Below are 25147 nucleotides of genomic sequence, written 5' to 3'. Positions count from 1 at the left end.
CGCGCCGTCACTTTCGACGCAAGTCCCCGGCGCGCAGGGTGTAGATACTGCGGAAGCCGCAAGGAAAAAAAAAAAAAATTCAAGGACTCCAAGTCTCCCCTGCTTCTGTTTTCTTGGACAGGAAAGGCTTCCGAAATAGGGAAGTTCGAATTTTCATTTTAAATTCTGACACCAAGACGTGGTGAATCCGCCAACCGGGAATGCGCGTCGGGCCTCGATGCGGCAGCCTGACTGGAAGCGGGCGCAGCTTGCGGCGTCGCAGAAATGGCTTGTCCTGAAGCGCCCTGCGGGCGTTGACCCGATTTTCCACTGGCTCCATCCTCCGACTAGGAAAGAGGGCTACCTTATAATAATAGGAAGAGCCCCGCGCCAGCAATGCGGAGCCGCCTGAACTGAGGCCGCCAAAGAGATTTTTGGCGTCGCAGTGGCCTGCAGGGTCAGCGTTAGCGTCCCTCCCTCCTTTCTTCTACCTGTACCTTCTCCGATGCTAGCTAAAGGCAGTCATTACTCTATAGAAAAGGTATGTATTTTGAAGGCAACATCGTTTTTCAAAATGCGGTCATTCCTGTTACTATTGATCTGGTTTTACAGTTCCTGCTTACCAAAAAGAAACGTTTGAGGAAACAAGGATAGTAGCGTGCTAGAATTAAAGGTAAACATTTAGTTTATAAGTCTGTGGAATTTTATTCTTCAGGCAAACATTTGGAATTGACCTCACCTCTTTAAAGTCTTTGCTCAAATGTTATTAATATTTAAAATTGCAACCTACTCTGCATCCCCCTTATCCTGATTTTTTAGAAGGTACCACTAAACATAATTTACTTATTATGCTTATTTATTGTCTACTGCCTCTCACTAGAATGTCACATCTATGAATGCAAGTATTTTTGTTTATTTTGTTCACTGTTTTGTTCTTGTACTTGGGCACTAAACAAATATTTGAGAGAATGTGTTGAATTATACGTTTTTAAGGCCAATAACATAAACATTAGTTAACTTAAACATATATTATGCAATATTATTAAACTTGTTTCCTAAACTAGGCATATCTGAACCACCTGTCCTATTTGATAGGCGAGGCCAAGCTCTCTTCTTCAAGAAAGTTGTTATATTTGAAGAGGAACCACCAGATGGTGGTATTGCTTCAGGCTAATTCTCAGCAGAATGAGATCAGTTGGTCTAATTGATTAAAAGTGGAGTAGACAATCCTTTTCGAATCTTACGGTCCAGTAATAATTTATTAAATTTTAAAACGTGAATGTTTAAATGCAGTCCAAGCAAGTAAAACAATTTCAAAATTCTTCTGACTATAAAGCCACAATACGATCAAATAAGTTTAAAATTTTAAAGCTGGAAGGAACCTCAATTCCAAACATCTCAATTGCACATGAAGAAGTAGAAAGAAGCTAAGTGATAGAGCCAGGACAGCAACTCTGATCATTTGACTTCCAGGCCTGAAGTAACTGCATTATGATGCCTTCTGTAACTGAGCCGTGATCTATACATTTGGTAAATGGATTTGCAAACACATGACCATACTGTAGTTTCCTAAGTTAGAAACTTAAACATTTCTGTGTGTTACATTACCTAGTGGAAGTTACTTTCTTTTGCTCAGATTTTATTCCATGAAGCAGAAACCTATGAAATATAATAAGTATAAATATATAAGTATAATAAATATAAGCTTCAGAAGGACTTAATGCTATGTATTTATAATTGTCTTTTAAACTAAGGAATGTTTTGAAATCATAACTAGGTGTGTGATTTTTTTTTTATACATCTTTATTGGAGTATAATTGCTTTACAATGTTGTTTTAGTTTCTGCTGTACAACAAAGTGAATTAGCCATATGCATACATATATCCCCATAGCCCCTCCCTCTGGTATGTCCCTCCCACCCTCCCTATCCCACCCCTCCAGGTGGTCACAGAGCACAGAGCTCATCTCCATGTGCTATGCGGCTGCTTCCCACTAGCTATCTATTTTACATTTGGTAGTGTATATATGTCAATGCTACTCTCTCACTACGAGGTGTGTGATTTTCACAAATTATGTATTGTATTTCAAATGTTTCCTTTCAATAACATGTACTTTGTCAAAGAATTTCTCTTTAGACTAAGGGGTCTTCTTTTAATTGAGAAATAATTCACATACAATAATATCATTTTTAAGTGTCCAATTCAGTGGTTTTTAGTATATCCGCAAGGTTTGCAACAGTCACCACTGTCTAATTCCAGAATGTTTTCATCACCCCAAACAGAAACTCTATACCCATTAAGCAATAACTCCCTATTGCTCCCCTCCTAGCTGCTGATAACCTTTCTGTAGCTACAAATTTGCCTATTTTAGATATTTCATATAAGTGAAATCATACACTATTTGTCCTTTTGTGTCTGGCTTATTTCACTTACCATAATGTTTTCAAGGTTAATCCATGTTGTGGCATGTATGAAATACTTCATTCCTTTTTACTGCTAAGTAATATTCTGTTGTATGGGTATAGCGTGTTTTGTTTATCCATTCATCAGTTGATGGATATTTGAGTTCTCATTTTTTGGCTCTTTGAATAATGATGCTACAAACATTTGTGTACATGTTTTTGTGGAAATACACGTCTTCAGTTCTCTTAGTTATATGCCTAGGAGTGGAATCGCTGGGTCAGATGGTATCTCCACAACTAGAGAAAGCCCGCATGCAGCAACGGAGACTCAATGCAGCCAAAATTAAAATAAATAAATTTATTTAAAAAAATTGTCTTGGCTATCCTGGATCCCTTGCATTTCCATAGTGAATTTTAGGATCAGCTTGTTTGTTTATGCAAAGAAAGGCAGTTGGAATTTTGATAAGGATTGTACTGACTTCATAGATTAATTTGAGGAGTATTGCCATTGTAATAGTGAGTCTTCCCCATTCATGAATGTGGGATGTTTTTCCATGTACTACGGTCATCTTTACTTGTTTTCAACAACATTTTATAGTTTTCAGTGTACAGGTCTTGTACCTTTGGTTAAACTAATTCCTGAATATTTTGAGTTTTTTGAGACTAAGGGTTCTTAACCCTTAGTCGGCACTTCCATCGTATTCTCATTTGAGGTACAATTTCAAAATTTCATAATATTCTTTTGAGAGAATAGTTAACAATGAGCACCCATGTACCTAACACCCATCTGTAATAATCATCAGTTTATGGCCATACTTCATAGCCACTCTTGTTCCAAAATCATCCCTACCATTTGCACCCACTCACTAAATTCTTTGTAATCAGGTGTCCACACTTGTACCAGTCAGCTGTGGCTAGGGGAACAGTGTCCACTGGAGGATCATATTTGCTTTCATATGCACCATATGCATGAAAAAGGGTGCAGGAAGGGGGAAGTTATAGTAGCTGGACACACTAGGTATTCACAGTTATTTTCTAATACCAGTATTTGTCCCCTTGGAGTGGATGTGGCTGGCATTAAGTACAGTATTAATGGCTCTTCCTAAACTATGTCTTGCTGTGATTGTCTTCTGCCCTGGAGAGCTGAGGAAGCAGGACCTCATTCACTAGGGAGGACATAACACACGCCACAGTAGCCCAATGCCTGTGGTCTCAGATCTTTCATAAACCACCCTCTTGACCAACCCAGCCCCTTCCTCCCACCTTCTTCTTTTTCCTGAGGGCAAGACTGCCTTGTCTCTCTATCGAAGTTATTATACCAGAAGTGAGAGTTTCTCTCTCATTGCTTTATTTCCTCTCAAATCTCATTATAGAAAGGTGGGGGCATTTCTTATTTTGAAATTCTTGCCAGCTGGAGAAACCTGGGATAAGGAACCGTTTTATTTTCTAACCCAGGAAGCCTGGGCTCTCTGTATCTCCTCCAAATTATTCTTACAAACTGAACAGTTCTCTAGTGTCTTTCTCTCTTCCCATTGCTTATACTCAGCTCTAAGAAGCCAAATGACACGCTCAATATTCTGCCTGGAAATATCTCAGCCAGCTAGGCAAGTTCATTCACTGTGTTATCTATATTTCAAGTTACTACAGGGAGCATTTTTATCCACTGTTGCACAGCTGTTTACCCTAAAAGATTTTTGCCAGTCCTTCAGCTCTCACTAACAGCCTCTTCATTTTCCCAGCCTCCACCCACAGTATGGTTCCAAAGTCAATGCCATGTATTTTAAATTTCTGTGTACCCCATCTCTAGTACCAATTTCTATATGTCAGTTGTTTATTGCCGTGTAACAAACTGCTTCAAAATGTAGGGCCTTAAACCAGCAGTAATTATTATTTATCACAATCATATGGATTGGACAGGCAGTTCTTCTGATCTGGCTGGAGGTGATTCACACAGCTATATTCAGCTGGTACATCGGCTGACTTGGTTGGCCTCTCTCTCCATGTGGTCTTTCATCCTCACAAAAGCTAGACTGATCTTGACATGGCTATGGCAGTGCCATACTCCTAGGTATAGACGTAACAGACATGCATGCACATGTGTACCAAGAGACATGTATAAAAATATTTACATAGCATTATTCATAAAAATAAAAAACTGTAAACAACCCAAATATCTGTCCATAGTAGAATGGATTCATAAATTGCAATGTATTTACATGATGGACATCTATATAACAAGGCAAATGAAAGAACTACAGTTGTATACTGGAGAAATATAAACACATAATTGAACAGAAGAAGCAGACACCAAAGAAAGCATACTATGTATGATTCCATGCATATAAGTTCAAAACCAGGCAAAACTGAACTATAATGTAAATTTTTGGAAAGGAGAAAGTGGGTAGGTGGAAGCATGAGGAAAGTTTCCGGAATGTTCTGATATTCTGTTTTTGACCTGACTTCTTTGCTTCTTTGATAATTCATTGAATAGTACATTTATATTTTGTGTGTTTTTCTATGTGTTATATTTTTTAAAACATTTGAAGAAACCACATTAGGATGACATTTCCACCTATCTAACTGGTAAATTTTTTAAGAAGTGGCACGTGGGAAAATTGTCGCTCTCATCCACTGTGCAATCTTTTGGATGACCATTAGGCAGCATCTACATACAAAATTTTAAATGCACATATACCCCTGACAAAAATTTCGCTTACGGGAATTGACATAGATATGCTTGCACATTTACACAGCCACATTTGTATTATGCTATGCATATGCGTGAAATTCTGAACGTTTGTACAAGAAACCCTTAGGAATGGTTACTCTGCAGAGTAGACTGCAGATCTGAAGTGCAGGGAGACACTTTTTCTTGTATACCCTTTGTGCTGTTTGAATTTTATACCATGGATTACTCTTTTAATAAAAGTAAACTAGTTGGCTTTTTTTGCTTATTTGTTTCTACTTACCCAAGGTCATCTGGTTAAAAGGGACAGAGCCTGGATTTGAGCCCTAGTCTAACACCAAAGCCCACACCATCAACCATAACTCTGAATTTTCCTTGTGGAGTCTCTGTTTTCTCTCCTAGAAAGTGAATGTATTTGTCTAGATTGCAAGGGTCTCTTTGGAGACCGACATGGAAGCCCTGTTATATAATCTGAGCCAACACCGCAGATATGTAGGAGAGATCTACCACTGAGAAATGGCATTAGTGCCCAGGTATCACCCCTGGACACTCTATCCACCAAGTCTACCACAGCAGGATTCATCCAGTCCCTACCAGATGAGAGATAATGCCACACGTGGATGTGCCAGATAGAGGAGCTTACAGAAGCTGGTAGTTTGAATAGTCAATAAATCTTGCCAGGAGCTGGGGGAGAGCAAGAGCATAATAGGTAAATATAGCACAAAATCTACATGTTAAAATTAAATTACACAATTAACTTTTGAGGAATTTAAACCACTCAGCTATGCATTGACTATAATGACCATTTATACAGTTTTCAAATCTTGTATGATACAAGATAGCTGTGGCTTTTGAAGTTAACCAATACATTTATTTATTTATTTATGTCTGCATTGGGTCTTCGTTGTTGTGCACAGGCTTTCTCTAGCTGCGGCAAGCGGGGGCTACTCTTTGTTGTGATGCGTGGGCTTCTCGTTGCGGTGGCTTCTGTTGTTGCGGAGCACAGGGCCTAGGCGTGCAGGCTTCAGTAGTTGTGGCTCGCGGGCTCTAGAGCTCAGGCTCAGTAGTTGTGGCACAAGGGCTTAGTTGCTGCGTGGCATGTGGGACCTTCCTGGACCAGGGCTCGAACGCGTGTCCCCTGCATTGGCAGGTGGATTCTTAACCACTGTGCCACCATAGAGGTCCCAGCCAATATATTTAAAAAATGAACACACAGACAAAATGTACTAGAGTAGGACTTTGAAAATGGAATTTAAAAAAAAAAAAAACTTTGTTATTGTCATTTTTTGCTGTTACTGTTGCACTAACAGGAAAAGGAAATAAAGTCATATTAGTGAACATAATAGTCGTGATTGAGATCACTAAAATTGCTTGTGTTGTTCGCAGCTAAGAAAGCAAAGGTTTGGAGCTTTATTTAAAAATAAACAAAATGTAATTAACCATCAACGGACAACTTCAAGCTGCACAATCAATTCTATTTACTTTCCAGTGATTCAAATGGGTTGTTAGGAGGAAAAAGCATCTGATCAATCATTGCCTCAGCTCTGCTTTTCTCTTAAGCTACAGTCCTGAACCTCCTCCTCCTTACTAGAGGGTTCTCTATGAACATGCATTCAAGATCCACATATCTAAAATTGAACATATCTCTCCCCAACTAAAAAGTAAAACAAACGAAACTCCCCAAATATGGTTCACTCTCTCAACTTGCCTATTTCTCTGCTCAGTGATCCAAATTCTACTTCACCTTACCACTTATGGGTTAATGCAGACTTGCTTCTTTCTCTGGCCTTCTGTTGAATTCACAATGACCAACCCCTATTTATTCTTCCTTTACTTCCTACTCTTAGATGGTAGCCACTTAACTGATCCATCTCTGCTTCTCCCCAACCCCAGATACCCTTGAACACCACCATTTTGCATGTACTAAATATTCAATAAATGTTAACAGAATAAATCATGTTTATTTCTCAATTATAACGCTTTAAAACTCATTTGCAGAAAGATATTTGTAATTGTTGGTTACTTACTTTTCCATTAGACTGTGAGCTCCTTAAGGGCAGGGCTTAAGGAGGGCTTATTTTTCTCTGTATCCCCAGTGCTACCACAATGGAGTTCAATAAATGTTTATTGAATTCATGAGTGGATGAGGCCTGAGCTACTTAACTCAGCAGTCAAATACTTCCACAATCATATCTACCTAACTACCTCTCTCCAGATTAGGCAAACATTGTGGAATTGGGGGGGGAAACTGACTGTTTCCAGGAATGTCTAGATTTTGGTTCTAGAGTGAAGTTTGCATTTTCATCAGGGAAGACATCCAATCTTCAAAGCACCCAAAGACCTTGAGTATGTGGAATTAGTTTCTGGTTCTGCATATCTACAAGTTCCAGGGGATGCTAATGCTACTTGTCCACAGACCCCTTCAGTAATTAGAGTTCTATGCTCTGTGCCCTATTTCTTCAATATTATCTTCAGGACATGCCTTCTGCCTGACTAATACTGTAACGTTTTATATATGGCTTCTCCTCCCTGGGATGTTTTCTCCATTTATTTCCCCCTATTCGAATCCAACCCATCTTTTCAGGCTCTTTCTCCCGCGCAAAGCCTTCCCTAGCTATTCTAGTGCTCCTACTCCAGAATGTGTTTTTTTTTTTTATGCTATTAAAGTATCCACTGTTGGTGCTTAGAGTTTGACCCATCTACAATTATTGGTTGTCATTGTGTATATGCAAGTACCCAGTTATATACTTCTTTTTCTTTCCTGTGAGGCTTAGCACAATAGTAAATACTCAATAAATTGTTGTTGAATAAATGAATGACTCACTTCAGCATTATTATTCTAAAGAGAAATCAAATGCTTTACTGTTCTGTACTGTCGTTTCCCAGAACATGGAGGGAAGAGGCAATATGGAATTTCCCCAGTCTACTCAAATGAGGCAGTCCAATCTAAACAACAATCTATTCAAAAATTAATGACATTAAAATACCTAAAATGAGTTTATATTAAAATTCAAAATTTTCTCTTCAGTATCTGAAACAATGAAATTTGCTACTGCTGTTTCTGCCCCAACTTCCAAAACCAAAAACAAATAATATAGTTTGCATGAGAACTTTGGCATTATAGAGAATAAAAGGTTGGTCCTATAGCATATGAACTGGTATTATAGTGCGATTTCAATAGCCTGGTTAAACAACACGCCTTATACCAAATACCATGTTGCATATCAAATATTGAAGTGACCTCCCTGCCTGGTGAAAAACAAAGAATCTTTATTATTGATATAGAGAAGTTGTTTTAAAGTTAAAATAAGGAAGTTCTTTGAATATTGCCTAACTCACTATTGTGGGAAAAAAGTTAGAAGCATTCCAGAACATACCACCCTATTTTGCATTTCTATTGAACAGTTTTTTATTTTTTTACCAACTTGCAATATTTGCTTTATAAAATAAACTCTAACTCAAATATCAATTTATCATTTTAACAAGAGAAAAGAGCTGTATTGTATATTATCAAATTCCTGACCAGATAGACGTTTTGGTTGTAAATTATTAAACTACAAAATCTCTTGGTAAACTATGAAACACCAGCTCCACAAATGGAAAGCACTTTAATCGTTATTACACATAAGGTATAACATCTCTGCAAAATGCTGGAAAGTATGTGCTAAATGAGTACACCTGTTAACAGTACCGTATCAATTGAATGGGAGACATAAAGCAAAATGAATCTTATTCTTAGTAAATTTTAGTAATTTAAATCTGTTTCTTTCATTTACACTCCGAAGGATTTTCATTCTTAATTTTGTTTACTTCTGTTCACAAAATGAATAACAAAGTGAAATTCTCAGAATACAGACATTAATACTGAATTTTAATTATCTTTTATTTTATTTAGCTCTCTAGCTTCTGATAAAATATTTATGGAGGAGGTTATTTTTAGTTCAGGCTTTGCAAAGCTCTCTTGTCACCTCGCAGCCTGAGTTCATCAGAATGGAGCAACACAGGATATAGACTCAGTAGAGACCAGAAGGGCTAAGCAGGCGTGGCATTTTTGTAGAATTGTTAGATCTGGAAAAAACTTGGTGATCATCTGGGCCAGTCTCCCTGTTTTGCAAGTAGGGGCAATATGGCCCTGAGGTCACCCAGCTCATTAGTTATAGAATCAGGCTTAAATTATTCTCTTTCTCTTCAGTCCATGGTTCTTTCCACCTTGTTAAGTGACACATGGGGAAACTAAGAACAGTAAGAGCATCCAGAAAGACAAGTAGATAACATAGGTAACACAGTCTCTTCTAAACTGACTGGGAAACTCTGCCGTTTTATCCACACCCCATTCAACACTCAAAGGTCTGCCATCACTGAGAGACCTAAACTTCAACCAGTGATTGGAAATTACTAGATTGTTAATTACACAAATGGAACGTCTCTAAATGTGTTTTATTATCCATATTTGTCACTGGCTGTCCACATTTTTCAAAAAGGGAAACAAATATTGGCTTCCCACGAATCCTCACTGTTGTGTGCCCTTTATTTTCACCATAATGCATTTTCTAATATTTATCAAGTGCTTACCGTGGGTCAGCCAGTATGGTAATCGCTTCAACTGCACTACTTAATTCACTCTTCATAAATAACCCTAAAAAGTAGATACTATTATTCTCCCACATTTTAAAGGCAATGAAATTGAAGCTTAGACAGGTTAAGTTACCCAAGACATATAGCTAGTAAGTGGCAGAGCTAAGATCGGATCCCAAGCTGTTTGACATCAGAACCAGACCTCTTAAGCACTATTGCTGTGTTCTGCTTCTGGGAAAGAAAGCAGCCTACCCAAAATAAGGAACTTCCTTATTAATATATATATATATTTCATATATGTATGAAAATATTTCTCATATATATGAAAACTGAAAATATTTACATAGTTTCTAAATGGTATGTCCTTCTTTTCCTTTTATTTGGGATAGATAGTAATAGTCAATATGAGAAAGTTCAGACTAACTTAGTCAATTTAAATTTTATTTTTTGCAATGCATAGTTTTTAAAAAGTTACATATATGTGATATGTAATAACATATATATGTAGATATGTCCAAAAAAAGAAATTCAAATAATACAAAAAGAGTAAATAATGAAGTCTCTCTTGCCCCAGATTTCCACACCATCACCTTCTCAGAATTAATCACTATAAATGGTCTTGTGTATCCTTCCAATGTCTTCCATGCATATACCTGTATAATTCCTTTATTATCAATGGAAGCATAATATTTACATTGTTCTGTATCTTTTTACAATTAACAATAATATATCTATATATTGATATAGATATAGATATCTATATATTGATATTGATATATTGATATAGATATCTATATATTGATATTGATATATTGATATTGATATAGAATATTGATATTCTATATCAATACACATAGATTTACCTCATTCTTTTTAACGTTGGCAAAATGTTCTGCTGGGGAGGCATGGGGGAAGAAAGTGAAATGAAAAGGTGGAAATTTATTAACACTAATAAAGAGCGTTTCTTAGGTTCTGTCTTCTAGATGTGACTAGAAGATCCTTAGCCCCCCTACAAAGCCCACAGATATGTCATCTCAGCCTCCAAGTAATGGGGACAGATACAGGTGGACATTTTGGTGCCATCACACAGGGAGGCTCACACTGTGCTAGTTTTGGCAGGAAGAGGTGCAGGAGGACGTTTAGTGTTGTCACTAACCTTAAACCAGGCACCCTATGCTCTACTCATCTCCAGCCCTAGCACACCTTTCAGATCTTTCATCCACACAGTACCTTGCTTAATCTGTTGATTCTTTCCGTAGATCAAAGAAGTAGAAATGAAGAACAAGTGATTAACAGATGACCAGATCTCTTCCCTAGCTCCCCCTTCAGTAACCTCATAAACAAACTGTGTGAACAAGATAGCATCTGAAGAAAAATCACAGGCTGACGAGCCCGCACACTAGCCTGCACACAGTGGGGGATGGCGACGACTCTGACCCCCTATCTCAAAGCTTAACTGAGATTACTTCCCTTTTTCCCTTTAACAACTTTCATGGCTGAGCAGAATCTTTGGAAATGGTTTTTGGGGAACACTGAGTCCACCATCTCTCCAGATTGCCAGCATTCTGCTTAAAAGCAACTTTCATTTCTACCTACATTTGTCTCTCTCTCTCTGTATTGAGTTTTGAGCAGCGAGCAGCCGGACCTGATTCGGTAACACTATCACTGCACTACAGAGAACAACAGGACATTCCTTCCCCTACCATGTCCTACTAAAACTTTTGTGTCAAAACAGCTTGTCCAGTTCTTGGTTTTGACACGATGCACAAGTTCTTCAAATCTGAGTGATAGACAACACACAACACTCGAAATTGGCTCTCTCCTCCAGTAACTAATTCCCTTGGAATAAGAGCCTTTTTAGGAAGCTCCAGAGTCTTTCATGCAAACTGGTAGACCCTCTGCAGCTAAAGTCCAAATATTCCCAGTTGGGTCTCAATCCATTTAATAACACTCTATTCATTGGCTCAAGATGGGTCATCCCACCCCCTCCGTACCTCCCATCCCGTAAGCACACACGATGAGGCACTGCTATAGAGTCCCCTTAACCTCATGTGAACCCTATTGGTATGCATGGAAAAAAGGGGGTTTTATTAATGGACATCAAAATTGATGTTATTGTTCTCCTTTACAGCTGAGGAAAGTGAGGTTAAGTACCACAGATGGAAAGAAGCGGGTCTGGGGTGTTCAAACAGGGGACTGATATTAATTGATATTAAAGTCTTCCGTCCCTCCAACTCAAAATATACTTCTCAAATGAAAATGAATTCACTTTGCTTTGCCAAGTACTAAAATGTGTCTTAAGGCTGTTACCTGGCCAATTACTATTATTGAAAATAATACACTAAATAGTTTCCATTATTACATTATTTTTTAATTTATTTTTTTCTTTTAGTGACGTATACTTGGTGTACAATATTATATAAATTACAGGTGTACAATATAGTGATTCACAATTTTTAAAGGTTATACTCCATTTATAGTTATAAAATATTGGCTATATTTCCCGTGTTGTATAATATATCCTTGTAGCTTATTTTATACCTAATAGTTTGTATCTCTTAAGCCCCTAGCCCTATGTTGCCCCTCCCCTCTTCCCTCTCCCCACTGGAAACCACTACTTTGTTCTCTATATCTGCAAGTCTGCTTCTTTTTTGTTATATTCACTAGTTTATTGTATTTTTTAGATTCCACATATAAGTGATATAAGTGATACAGTATTTGTCTTTCTCTGTCTGACTTATTTCACTTAGCATAATGCCCTCCAATCCATCCATGTTGCTGCAAGTGACAAAATTCCATCTTTTTTATGGCTGAGTAGTATTCCATTGTATTTATGTATACCACAGCTTTTTTATCCATTTATCTGTTGATGGATACTTAGGTTTTCTTTATTTTTATAAATGTTCTAATATGTATTATAAGTGATGATCTCTATTTGATATTGACTGAGGCAGCATAATATATTTCTTCAACAAATCTTTCTGCCAGATACTTCAATGGACTCTGGTGATAAAGTAGTGAAGCAAAGTTTATTTGAAATGAATACTGGATTGAGTTTGGGTTGGGGTCCTCAATCACCTCTCCCACCAGGGCGACTTTCATGTGTTTTATATATTGACATTCCTCGTGAGAGTCTTAACATAGAAACTAGTTCCACTGATTAAAAAAGAAAAAGCTGTGAAAATCACTGGGTCCCCAAAGTCCCCTCAGAATCCTAGATACGTGTATTATCATGGAGAAATGTGGGGGTTTTTTTCTTTTTTCCTTGAAGAGTTACTTACAAGCTATATGTGGACATAATGTTTGAGACAACTCAACAATAATATGAAGTAAAGTAAATTACTTTGCTTGAATGAATGAAAACAACATATTTACTTTTAACAAAATATAGCATTTTCCCTCAAGGATACAGAACACTAAGATTCCTTGCCTTCTCAAAAAAAAAAAAAAAAAACCCTCATATTTTATTGTATCTGATATCTTAAATTTGCCTTGTCCTATCAGCATTTTTAAAGAACCGTCTAAATGCATTTTAATTGACTTCTCTCCTTTCAAAATGTCTGACAATCTTTTCAGCAATAAAGGAAGGAAATACCAAACTGGCAAGATGTGGGATGTGAAAATGGTTCTATGGGCATGAGAAAACTGCTCCTATTATGTTAGCAAGTTTCGAGTCCTTTACAAAAAGAAGAACTGGCCTTTTAATACCAGCTTTGCTTAGTCATGTAATTTTTCTTAAAGTTATTTTGCAGTTATGTATTGGCTTTTTCGCTGGCATCAACGTGGGAATCAAAGTCACATGAATTGAAGCTTGTGCTAATTTTTTTGTCGTTTGACACCTATCTAGGGTATACAAGTGTTATGAAACTCATAGCAAAGACCTCCAGTCATTACAGGGGGGAAAAATCATACCCCTTATTTTTCTGACTTAAAAGTACTTTGTTTCTTTCTTTAGATTATATAAGACTACTATTTCACATTATTATGGTGCTTGGTACAAGGTAGTGAACTTCCTTGGTAATAAACATGCCAGGTACTCATTGTTGGCCCTTGGCAACATTGTGAGGTAGAGTTGTTATCCCTGGATCCTTCACTGTGGGTGGTCTCTTCAGCCTGGCAGCCAGGGCCTTCCTAGAGCACAAGACCTCTGCACACAGACTCATATCTGTGTTTTCTGGCCAAGTCCCTCAAGCTCCAGATCTTTCTGAGTTCTTTCCCTTCCTTATCCCTCAGTGACTTCCAGCTACCATAAGACATTCACACTGAAGCATCAGAAAAAAAGAACAGTGTTGTTCCCAAGTAAAAACTTTCATTGTTGTTCCAGGATTTTCTGAAGTTACAAATAATATGGGAATTCAGGTAGCTAGAGGGGGAAATATTTCCCCCACCCTCAGATTTCTTCAGGGGCTTTTCAAATTCTACCCCCGGAGAGGGTCATCTTTGCTAAATGGATGTAAGCCTCCTGCCTTTGTCACTCAATGAAACTTGCTTACTCATAGCTCACAAAGTTCCCCTGAAGATGATTAGTAAGCATTATTCCAAAGTTTCAGCAAAAACATTGAGGGAGGCTGCCTAACACTACTGGATTTAAATTAGCAGTAAGAAAAGAAGTCACATTGCCTCATGTGCTAGCCAATGTTTCTGCTAAATTAGTTTTTTTTTTTTTCAATTAAAAAATGCTCACACAAGGAAAAAAGAGGAATCCACACAAAAATATAGACTATGCGAGCTGGAAGGGACCTTCAGGACCAGCTAGGCCAATGTACCCATTTTACAGGGAAACTACTAGGCTATTAAGCCTAGTGTTCCAAGATCCCATTGCTAGTGGTAGATCTGTTTCTCACTTTCAGCCTCTCATAGCACTGTGGTCCTCTCCCTTCTTCATAGCCTAAGACTGGTTACACTTATGCATTTGCCTATGCCATTGTTTGATTAAGGCCTGTCTCCCTGACTAGACTATCACCCTCATGATTACAGGAACTCTGCCTGGTTTTCCTGCCACTTGCCAGGACAATCAGGCATGCAGTTAGTGCTCAAGAAATATTTGTTGAATAAGTATCAGTAAAAACACAGAGTTAACTGTCATTAAGGATAGAATCAACAGTATATTTTAGTCTTTTGCATAATTATCAAATCGTTGTTTACACATTATGTGGACATGCTACTCAAATTAATCAAGGAAATGTTAGATTCTACTATAGTAAAATATAATATCCATGGCTTAAGACAAAAAGGTTTACTTCTTATTTATTTAAATTCAGTTTTCCACCTATGTGTTTCTTCCCTGTGAGTCTCCTTTACTATTCACACAGAACACTTAGGACACTTCTGGTCACCAAGAGATTTTTTCCCCACACCAGTTTAAATAGGCAACCTATCTCCACCTTGTAGCTACTCCATCTGGAACATGCAGCCTTCAAGGTCACTGTGGCAGGGGAAGAGCACCAGCTTGTAAGGTCCTCAGCCCAGAAGTGGCACATGGCACTTCACCTACAGTCCTGTGGCCAGAATTGATCACATAGCCCCTTCCCAATGGCAAAAGAAGTCAAGAAGTTTTTAGGGAGAACCAGCTGTCTCTGCTTGCCATTGTATGGGTTAATTATAATAATAACAATCACTAACTTTTTTGAGCACTTATTTTGTGCCCAGCCAAGAGCTAAGTGCTTTATTACATTTACTGCTTCCTTGAATCCTCATTACAGATGAACAAACTGCAGACACTCTCATTATGATCAGTTTCCAAATGAGGAAACTAAGGGGTCAATTTGTTCAAGGTCACAATTGCTAAGTGGAATCAGGGATTTGAACCACTGTGTCAGGTACTGAAGCCTGTGCTCTCTCAGGTACTGAAGCCTGTGCTCTCAGCCATTCTGACTAAATCCCACCTATGGGATTCATCAGAGTAAGATTTTGAAGAACAGATTGGTTTTTAATAATACAAATGGAGGATAAGAAAGAATTACAAAATCCATGTATATGATTATGTGTCCTCAATTTACCTACTCAGTTCAAGAAGCATGTATTGTTAATACTGCCAATAGTGGAGAAAACTGAGGTCATTTGCATCCTGATAGGACACACTGAGAACACAATATGTGTAGCATTTCTGCCCAAAGTGCATGATCTGAATCTAATTGTGAGGAAACCAAATGAAGGGACAGTCTATGAAACAATTGGCCTTCAAAATGTCAATGCCATGAAGGACAAAGAAAAGCTGAGGAATTTCTGCAGATTTAAACGCTATGAAAGGGGACTTCCCTGGTGGCACAGTGGTTAAGAATCAGCCTGCCACTGCAGGGAACACGGGTTCGAACCCTGGTCCGGGAATATCCCACATGCCAGAGAGCAACTAAGCCCGTGCGCCACAACTACTGAGCCTGTGCTCTAGAGCCCGCAAGCCACAACTTCTGAGCCCACGTACCACAACTACACGCCTAGAGCCCGTGCTCTGCAACGAGAGAAGCCACCGCAATGAGAAACGTGTGCACTGCAACGAAGAGTAGCCCCCGCTCGCCACAGCTAGAGAAAGCCCGCACACAGCAACGAAGACCCAATGCAGCCAAATAAATAAATAAAATAAATTTAAATAAATTAATTAATAAAAGCTATGAAAACTAAGAAGAAATTTCACTAAAATGGAGTCAGGCGACCAGAAGGGGGATGTCTCTTGCATGTACCACTCCACATCAATACAGATTCCAACAGGAAGAGACACAACTTACATCTCTGTCAGGAAGTGACTACTTTACTACCACCAGCAGAAGGAAGAAAGATTTTGTCATTGTCTGGCAAGAGCTCAGCCAATGAGAGACTATCATAAGTCAGCCAATGAAAAGCCACTATACTTCTAACTCCCAGTTTCTTCCAGTGAACATTTTGTTTATAAAAGTCCCTCCCAACTTCCCCTTCTCCTCTACAAAATAGTCTCCCCTTCTTTGCTTTACCGAACTTGTATGTGGGTTCACCACAGATGCATTTCCAGAATTGCAATTCCTTGTTGCTCCTGAATAAACTCATTTTGCTGGTAAAATAACTGGCCGTTTTATTGTTTTAAGTTAACAGGGGAGTAAAGAGAACAGCCACAAAGTGCAATGTGTGATCTTGAATTGGATCCTGGAAGAGGGTCAAAATTGCTATAAAGGATATTCTGGGGGCAATTGATGAAATTCAAATATAAACAATATGTTAGGTGAGTATTATAACTAAAATACATTTCCCAAACCTTATAATTACACCATGGTTATTAAAAAGGAAAAAACTCAGTTTTCCATCTGTGTGTTTCTTCCCTGTGAGTCTCCTTTACTACTCATACAAAACACTTCACTTCTGATGCTTCTGGTCACCAAGAGATTTTTTTCCCCACAACAAGCAATTCTCTGTGACACCAGCCGGGTGTCCTGTAATTTAACTCAATTCTGAGACTGTTTATCTGAAGATAACATCAGATTCCACAGGTTAAGGGCTCAGTTCCACAAGACTGCCCCCCACGCCCTCACCTGACATACTGACTTCGGACACCAGTTGCAAGCCCAGCTTATCACCTGTGCTTCTGACCAACTGGCTGTAGATGGGAGGTTCCAATGACCCCCTCCTTGGGTTCAATTAATTTGCAAGAGTGGCTCATAGAACTCAAGGAAGCACTTGTGTTTATTAGTTTATTAAAGGATATGATAATGGATACAGATGAACAGCCAAATGAAGAACATAGAACAAGGTCCGGGAGGATCCTGAGTGCGGGAGCTACTGGCCCCACGGAGGTGGGGTGCGTCACCCTCCCAGTGTGGATGAGTTCACCTACGTGGATGCTCTCCAAATCCCACACTATCGGGATTTTTTTTTAACTTAAAAAAATATATATTTATTATTTATTTATTTTTGTCTGTGTTGGGTCTTAGCTGCAGCACACGGAATCTTTCATTGTGGTGTGCAGGCTTCTCTCTAGCTGTGGCACGGCTCAGTAGTTGCAACACATGGACTTAGTTGCCCTGCGGCATGTGGGATCTTAGGTCCTCCAGGGATCGAACTTGCATACCCTGCCTTGGAAGGCGGATTCTTAACCACTGGACCACCAGGGAAGTCCCGCTATTGGGATTTTATGGAGGCTTCCTCCCGTAGGCATGATCAATTATTAACTTCGTTTCTAATCCCTCTCCTCTTTCTGCAGGATAGAGAGTGCGGCTGAAAATTCCAAGCTTCTAATCGTGGCTTGGTCTTTCTCGTGACCAGCCTGCCTCTAGGAGCCATCCAGGAGCCCACCCAGAGTAACCTCAATAGAACAAAAGATGTGCCTAGTGCTCTGTCTTATCACTTAGGAATTTACAAAGGTTTCAGTAGCTCTGTATCAGGAACTGGGGGCAGAGACCAATTTATGTCTTCTGTTATTTCACAGCTATATCAGAGAATGTCCTTGTTTAAAGGACATAGATACTGAACTATTTAGACATAAAGGAGCATGATGTTTGTTGATTCATTAAAAATTTATGTATGGATAAAAAATAGAAAGTGAGATAAGCAAATGTAGCAAATCATTAACAATTGCTGAAGCTGTACTGTTCTTGAAGCTCTTTAAAGTTTAAAATTATTTTAAAATACAAAGGTTTCAAAAAGAAGCATTTATTGGTTGGTGCCAGGCACTGCTCTGGACACAGGACAGTACATTTTCGGCAAGGATGTGTACAGAATGCTATAAATATAATTTACTGTTGATGAGATTGACTGGAAGAATCCAAGCTGTGATTGCCTTCCCTTACCATAAAGGTTTTTGATTCACTGGGCTTGATTTTCAAAGGAAAGTTATGGTTTCTCCCTCCTTAGAAGGAAAATAATGAAGTTTCTGAGTGGGGTGGTTGGCAGGGGACATGAATTTTTATGACTGTTTGTCCTATGGCAACATAAAAATTGAGGAGAAATGGAAATCCCATTTGAAAGTAAGGGCATTCTGGCAACAGAAATCCAAGGATCTGGTGGATGGGTGAGAATTAGGAAAAAATGCCCCTTCCATTCAAATCCACTCGCCCTCAAAGCATTAGTGCTCTAAGTCAGTCTTCCAACAAAGACCACAGATGCTGGTGGTTTCTCATTCTCCCCTAAAGCATGGAGGGCATATAAACTGCCTGATAAAAACTTTAAGAACAAGCAAGCAATCAACAACATTTCCAAAGCTCCTTTACACAAAGATCATGAGTTTCTAAATCACCAAGAACACTTCCATAGAAGACCTTTGACTGGGAGAATGAAGTTGTGTTTAAAAGGGACACAAATAGGTTATAAATCAGAATATTGCAAAAGCAGAGATTAGTTCTGAGAAAACAAAATCACTTATATACTAGGAGAAATACTCATTGAAGCATCAATATATGTTCCATTCCCCATGGACTTATTTTATCCAACTAGCCATCACCAATTTTGAAAGAAGATGAAAAGCTAACTTTCAAATTTCTCTTCTTCTGCAGGCATGTATATGACTAATACAAGAAATAAGGATTAAATGATTTAATATAGGCAAGGCGTTCAGAACAATGCCAGGTGCATAGTACATTCTCAACTAATGATAATTATTTTTTAAAAGAGATAAAAATATTAGCTAAGCAGTGTTGAGATTGAGTCCCATTTAAACCATAGTTGCCTGGGAACAAGTAAGAACCCATTGCAAACTGTTCTAAGGACCTAGAACTTCATCCAATGCAGGAGGAATTTTGCCCTAGAGAGTCATGGATTTGGGAGTCTAGAGATGCAGGGATCAAACTAAAAGACATTTTTAATGCTTTGGTTCTCAGGTCTGACCCTTCCCATTTTCCTGGGGGATCCAAGATCCTCAGCAGCTGGCTATTTTGATGTTTGCCCAGGATAGAACAATAGTGAAAAGGTCAACCCTAGCAGGACAATGTCTGGGTTTGGTCCCAACACTTCCCAGAAGCATGACCTTGAGAATTTGTGTGCCTTGATTTCCTTCATTGCATAATGGAGCTAATGATAGTATTCAAATGGGGGTGAGGTTGTTGGGAGAATTAAATGAGCAAACATGTGGAAAATTCCTAGAACAGTGTGCATCTAACGCATTACAGGTAATCAACAGATGTTAGCAAGCATTGTTATAGTTTACTTCTGCAGCAGCGACTAACTCTTCCAGTTTGCCCAGGGTTGCTTTGACTCTTCAGTTTCAAAACTGAAAGTCCCACATCCTGGGAGATGCTTCAGTCCCAGGCAAACAGGGACAGCTGGTCACCCTATGTACCCCAGACTAGCTTTGCCAATCCACTTTGGAAGGGCTACTACAAAAATTGTGTTAGCAGACGTTGGCAGAGTCCATTGGTTCAAGATGATTCTGAAGAGTGTGTTTTAAGGCTCCCTTTCCAATATTCCTCCTCTTTGTGGCTTTTCCTGATTCACTCCAGTCCCTCACCCCACATCCATGCTTAAAACTAAGCTCCCCGAACTTTTTTCCCATGTCATTTCTCATGCGTAGCTAGTTGGACTGTTTCCTCATTCACCTCCTCTTGAGACTATCAAGGTCCAAAGGGCAGAAGTCTTGTCCTGTTTCTACACATGCAATCAACACTGGTGGGTTGAATGTAGTTTTGCTTTCCCGGATTTGAATGGGAGGGTCTGGATTAATTTGCCTCTGCAAAGTATTTCCATAGAGGTGAGGCTTTTTCCAGGTAGATAGTGCTATGTGACCTTGGCCAAGTCACTTAACCCCTCTGGGCCATATAATAAATAATGTCAGTGATGTTGTCATTGTTATTCATATTAGGCATAGGAAAAATTGACTTTGGAAAGTGGCAGAGCGAGGATTTCAACCCAAGGAGTCTGTCCCCAACCTTAAGAGTCTGAGCTCTGGACTTCCCTGGTGGCTCAGTGGATGAGAATCTGCCTGCCAATGCAGGGGACACGGGTTCAAGCCCTGGTCTGCAAAGATCCCACAGGCCACGGAGCAACTAAGCCCATGTGCCATAACTACTGAGCCTGTGCTCTAGAGCCCGCGAGCCACAACTACTGAAGCCCGTGCGCCTAGAGCCCGTGCTCTGCAACAAGAGAAGCCACCGCAATGAGAAGCACGTGCACCTCAACGAAGAGTAGCTCCTGCTGACCACAACTAGAGAAAGCCCACGTGGAGCAACAAAGACCCAATGCAGCCAAAACTAAATAAAATTAAAAAAAAAAAAAAAAGAGTCTGAGCTCTTAACGATTTTTCTTGATTTCTTAAGTTGAGAAAAAGGAAAGAGCAAAAATAGAAGAGAAGACTTACAGGAGGAAATATAGTATGTTAATGAGTTTGAATGAGTGCAGATACACAGAAGCAAGGTCAATAATTCACAGATTCAATTTTAGCTTTATCTTTTTTTAAGTGTAAGAAAAATAGGGGGGGTATAATTTCTTTAATAGTTTTCTGTTTAAAGGAACCAAAAATTCAGTCCAGAGACCTGTCTTTCTCTCTTTCCCACTACCAGATGTTCATAAAGACATACTAAGTAAGATTTGATTTTCTACCAAAGCCAAACTGGGAATTGCAAAGACAGGATGAAAGAAAAAAAATTCTTTGAGACTGTTCTTTCTATCATAATTTTTTACTATCTTGGGTATATACTTATTTTCATACTGAGTTATATATGTCCTTTATATATTTAATCATTTGTTTTTCTTTTGTGCTTTTATAATTAATTTTTGGGGGCTTTTATAATTAATTTGAACAATACATGTCTCCAGGTTTCTGGTAAACAAATATAGAAATATAGCTGAATTTTTTCTGAAAACGATATAGTATTCGTTGATAAAGTTCCTAAGAAAAGGAGGGATAGGGAGTTCCCTAGTGGTCTAGTGGTTAGGATACAGCACTTTCACTGCCATGGCCTGGGTTCAATCCCTGGTCAGGGAACTGAGATCCCACAAGCTGTGCGGTGTGGCCAAAAAAACAAAAAACGGAAAAAAATGGAGGGATAAATATGGTTTCAACATATTAGCTCAAAACAAAACAAACAAAACAGCAACAACAAAAAAAAGTCCTAATTGTACCCTCTTCACACTTCTGACATGTATGATGCTGGTTTGTTTGCCAGCACTAACTTCTTTTTCACAAAGGTACTTAGTTTAGAAAAACCCTCCTATTGATGTCACCCAGTAAGTTGTGTTTTTCAAAGAATTTGCCCATTTCATATAAATTTTAAATTATGGACATAAAGTTGTTCATTATATCTTCTGATTATTATTGGTTCAAATGTATACAGTTATGTAACCATCACCACAATCACAATATAGAACATTTCCATAACCCCCCTCCCCTCAAATTTTCCTTGTGCTCCTTTGCAGCCAGTCCCTTCTCCCAGTCTCCCCAACCCTAGACAGTTGTTGATCTGGACTCTGACACTATCGTTTTGCCTGTTCTGGAATTTCATATAAATTGAATCTTACAGTTTGTAGTCTTTTGTGCCTGGATTCTTTCACTTAGCATAAAGCTTTTGAGATTTATCCATGTTAAACGTGTGTGTATCAATAATTTGTTCCTTTTTCTCCTGAGTAAAATTCCATTGCATGGCTCTACAGCAATTTGTTTATTCATTCATGAGTGACAGAAATTTGGGTTATTTCCGATTTGGGGCTATTATGAATAAAGCTGCAATGATCATTTTCATACAAGTGTTTGTGTGAACATGTTTTCATTTCTCTCAGGCAAATATCTAGGAGTCGAATGGGTGGGTCATAACAGGAGGTGCATGTTCAACTTTATAAGAAACTAACAAATTACTTTCCAAATGGCTATACCATTTTACATTCCCACCAGCAATATATGAGAGTTCCGATTGCTGCATATCATTGCTGACATTTGGTAACTTTCAATCCTTTTAATTATAGCCATTCTAATATACATGTAGATGTAGCTCATTGTGGTTTTAATTTGCAATTCTCCAACGACAAGGATGCTGGTGAGCATCATTTCATGTTTATCGTTCATATATTTTCTTTAGTGAAATGTGTGTTCAAAAATTTTGTCCCCTTATTTTATTTTATTTTGTCCCCTTTTTAACTTGGATTTTAGTCTTATTATTGAGTTTTAGAATTTTTTAATGTTCTAGCTATAAGACTTTTATCAGAAATAAGTTTTGCATATGTATTCTCCCAGTTTGTGGCTTGGCTTTTAATTTTATTCATGCGTATTGAAGAGCCAAGGTTTAAATTTTGATGAAGTTCAACTTATCAATTCTTATTCTTTTAGGTTTTGTGTGTTTTGTGCCCTATTTTAGAAATTTTTGGGCTTCCCTGGTGGTTCAGTGGTTAAGACTTCGTGCTTCCACTGCAGGGGGTGTGGGTTTGATCCCTGGTTAGGGAAGATCCCGCATGCCACACGGCACAGCCAAAAAAAATTTTTTGTTTGTTTTGCCTAACACAAGGGCATTAAATTTTTCTCTTATGCTTTCTTATTGAAGTTTTATAGTTTTACCTCTTCAAATCTTTGAATCAACTAATCAACTAATTTCTGTATATGTTATGACGCAAAGATCAGGGTTCACTTTTTTCCCATCTGGCTATCAAATTATTCCAGCTTCATTTTTACTTTTTTTCTTTTAAGGCTCCGGACGCGCAGGCTCAGCGGCCATGGCTCACGGGCCCAGCGGCTCTGCGACATGTGGGATCTTCCCGGATCAGGACACGAACCCATGTCCCTGCATCGGCAGGCGGACTCTCAACCAGTGTGCCACCAGGGAAGCCCCCAGCTGCATTTTTAAAGAAATAATCAACCATACAAGTGTAAGTTTGTTTTTGGACTCTCTATTCTGTTCCATTGATCTGTGCCTATTATGCCAATATCACACTATGATATTGATTACTGTAGTTTTATGATGCCTCTAACAAAAGTTCTTCTGTTGAAAAATTGTTTTCTTTTAGATTTTTTGGACTTCCATATAAATTTTATAATCAGCTTGTCAATTTCTACAAGTCATGTGCTGAAATTTTGATTAGCATTGTCTAGACTCTATCATTAAATTTGAGAGATTTGATACCTTAACAATATTGTCTTCTAATCGATGAACGTTGTATAACTCTCCACTTATTTAGGTCCTCTTTAATTTCTCTCAAGAATGTCTTCAGTATTCAGGTCTTACACATATTTACCCTTAAGTATTTTATGTTTTTAAAATGCTATTATAAATGATATTTTTTTATTATAAATCTATTTATTTATTTACTTTGGCTGCGTTGGGTCTTTGATGCCATGCACGATCTTTCTCTAGTTGAGGCGAGTGGGGACTACTCTTTGTTCTGGTGTGCGGGCTTCTCATTGCAGTAGCTTCTCTTGTTGTGGAGCAAGGCTCTAGAGCACAGGCTCAGTAGTTGTGGTGCACGGGCTTAGTTGCTCCATGGCATGTGGGATCTTTGTGGACCAGGGCTCGAACCTGTGTCCCCTGCACTGGCAGGTGGATTCTTAACCGCTGCACCACCAGGGAAGTCCCTATAAATGATATTTAAAAAATTTTAATGTCCAATAGTTTCTTGTCAATATATAGAAATACAATTGATTTTTGTATATTAATCTCATATTCTGCAACCTTGCTAAATTCATTTCCTAGAACCAGCAGTTTTTTAGTGGATTTCTTAGAATTGTATACATAGCTGATCATATCATCTTCATTTTTTTTTTTGGCCGAGATGCACAACTTGCAGGATCTTAGTTCCCTGATCAGGGATTGAACCCAGGCCCTAGGCAGTAAAAGCTAACCTAGTAGTCCTAACCACTGGACTGCCAGGGAATTCCCTGATCATATCATCTTCAAATAAAGACAATTTTACTTCTTCCTTTTCAGTCTATACATTTTTTATTCCTCTTTCTTGCCTTATTACAATTGTTAGGACCTCTAGTACAATATTAAATAGAGCTATATATTGAAATGGGTAAATTTTATTGACCGTAAATTGTATCTGTTAAAGTAGCTAAACAAAAAGACTATTTTATGCTGAGGTGGCTCTAATGCCTTGGTAGCCTCCATAAGCAAACCAAAACTTAAGCCAGAATCAGTTGGAAATGCTCTCATATCCAAGAAGACAAGATTTAAGAACAACCAATCGCAAACAGGCAACTAGCCTCCCCCAAAACAAGCAAATGCTTAAGCTACAGCCAATCAAATAACTTTCTTGCTTTGCTTCCTTGTCTGCTCCACAAGAACCTTCTCTTAGCTCCTGTTGGTAGGGTGCTCCTAACAATTTTCTAACCACTTTCATGTTGGAAATTGATGTTTGCGCAAATAAACTCTTGTAAATTTTAATGTGCCTCAGTTTATCTTTTAGTGTACCTCAATAACGCTGATTTTTTTAAAAAACTGAACTGAATATAACACAGAAGTGAACAGTTAAAGAGGCCTTTTATGGTAGGATGGGCGTTGAATCACAGATGCAAAAGAATTACAGATCTTGATCTGAAAAAAAAAATAAAAGAAATGGAAACAGTGATGACTGAAATTAAGAAAGAAGTTATTGGGATGTGTGAAAATGATTGAAAAAGTGAAATAAAAATA

The 25147-nt window shown here is 38.4% G+C and overlaps 1 protein-coding gene across 7 annotated transcripts in view; it reads left to right on the top strand.

Annotated features, from left to right (window-relative positions):
• The window catches only part of SPIC (Spi-C transcription factor), a 51505-nt gene that overhangs the window by 614 nt on the left and 25744 nt on the right, over positions 1 to 25147 (top strand). The window contains exons 2-3 of one of the 7 annotated variants that reach the window (XM_060306907.2): positions 122 to 520; positions 23206 to 23384. The gene's annotated coding sequence lies outside the window, so the exon portion shown is untranslated. Of the gene's footprint in view, positions 1 to 37; positions 521 to 16741; positions 16831 to 23205; positions 23385 to 25147 lie in introns of those variants that run through there. The other 6 variants (XM_030856270.3, XM_060306911.2, XM_060306910.2 and 3 more) reach the window with 6 other exon arrangements.

Source organism: Globicephala melas, chromosome 10 (genome assembly GCF_963455315.2).
Source record: "Globicephala melas chromosome 10, mGloMel1.2, whole genome shotgun sequence".
Classification (NCBI taxonomy): domain Eukaryota; kingdom Metazoa; phylum Chordata; class Mammalia; order Artiodactyla; family Delphinidae; genus Globicephala; species Globicephala melas.
The sequence above is the reverse complement of the archived record's forward strand: the minus strand, read 5'-3'. Positions and strand labels throughout refer to the sequence as shown.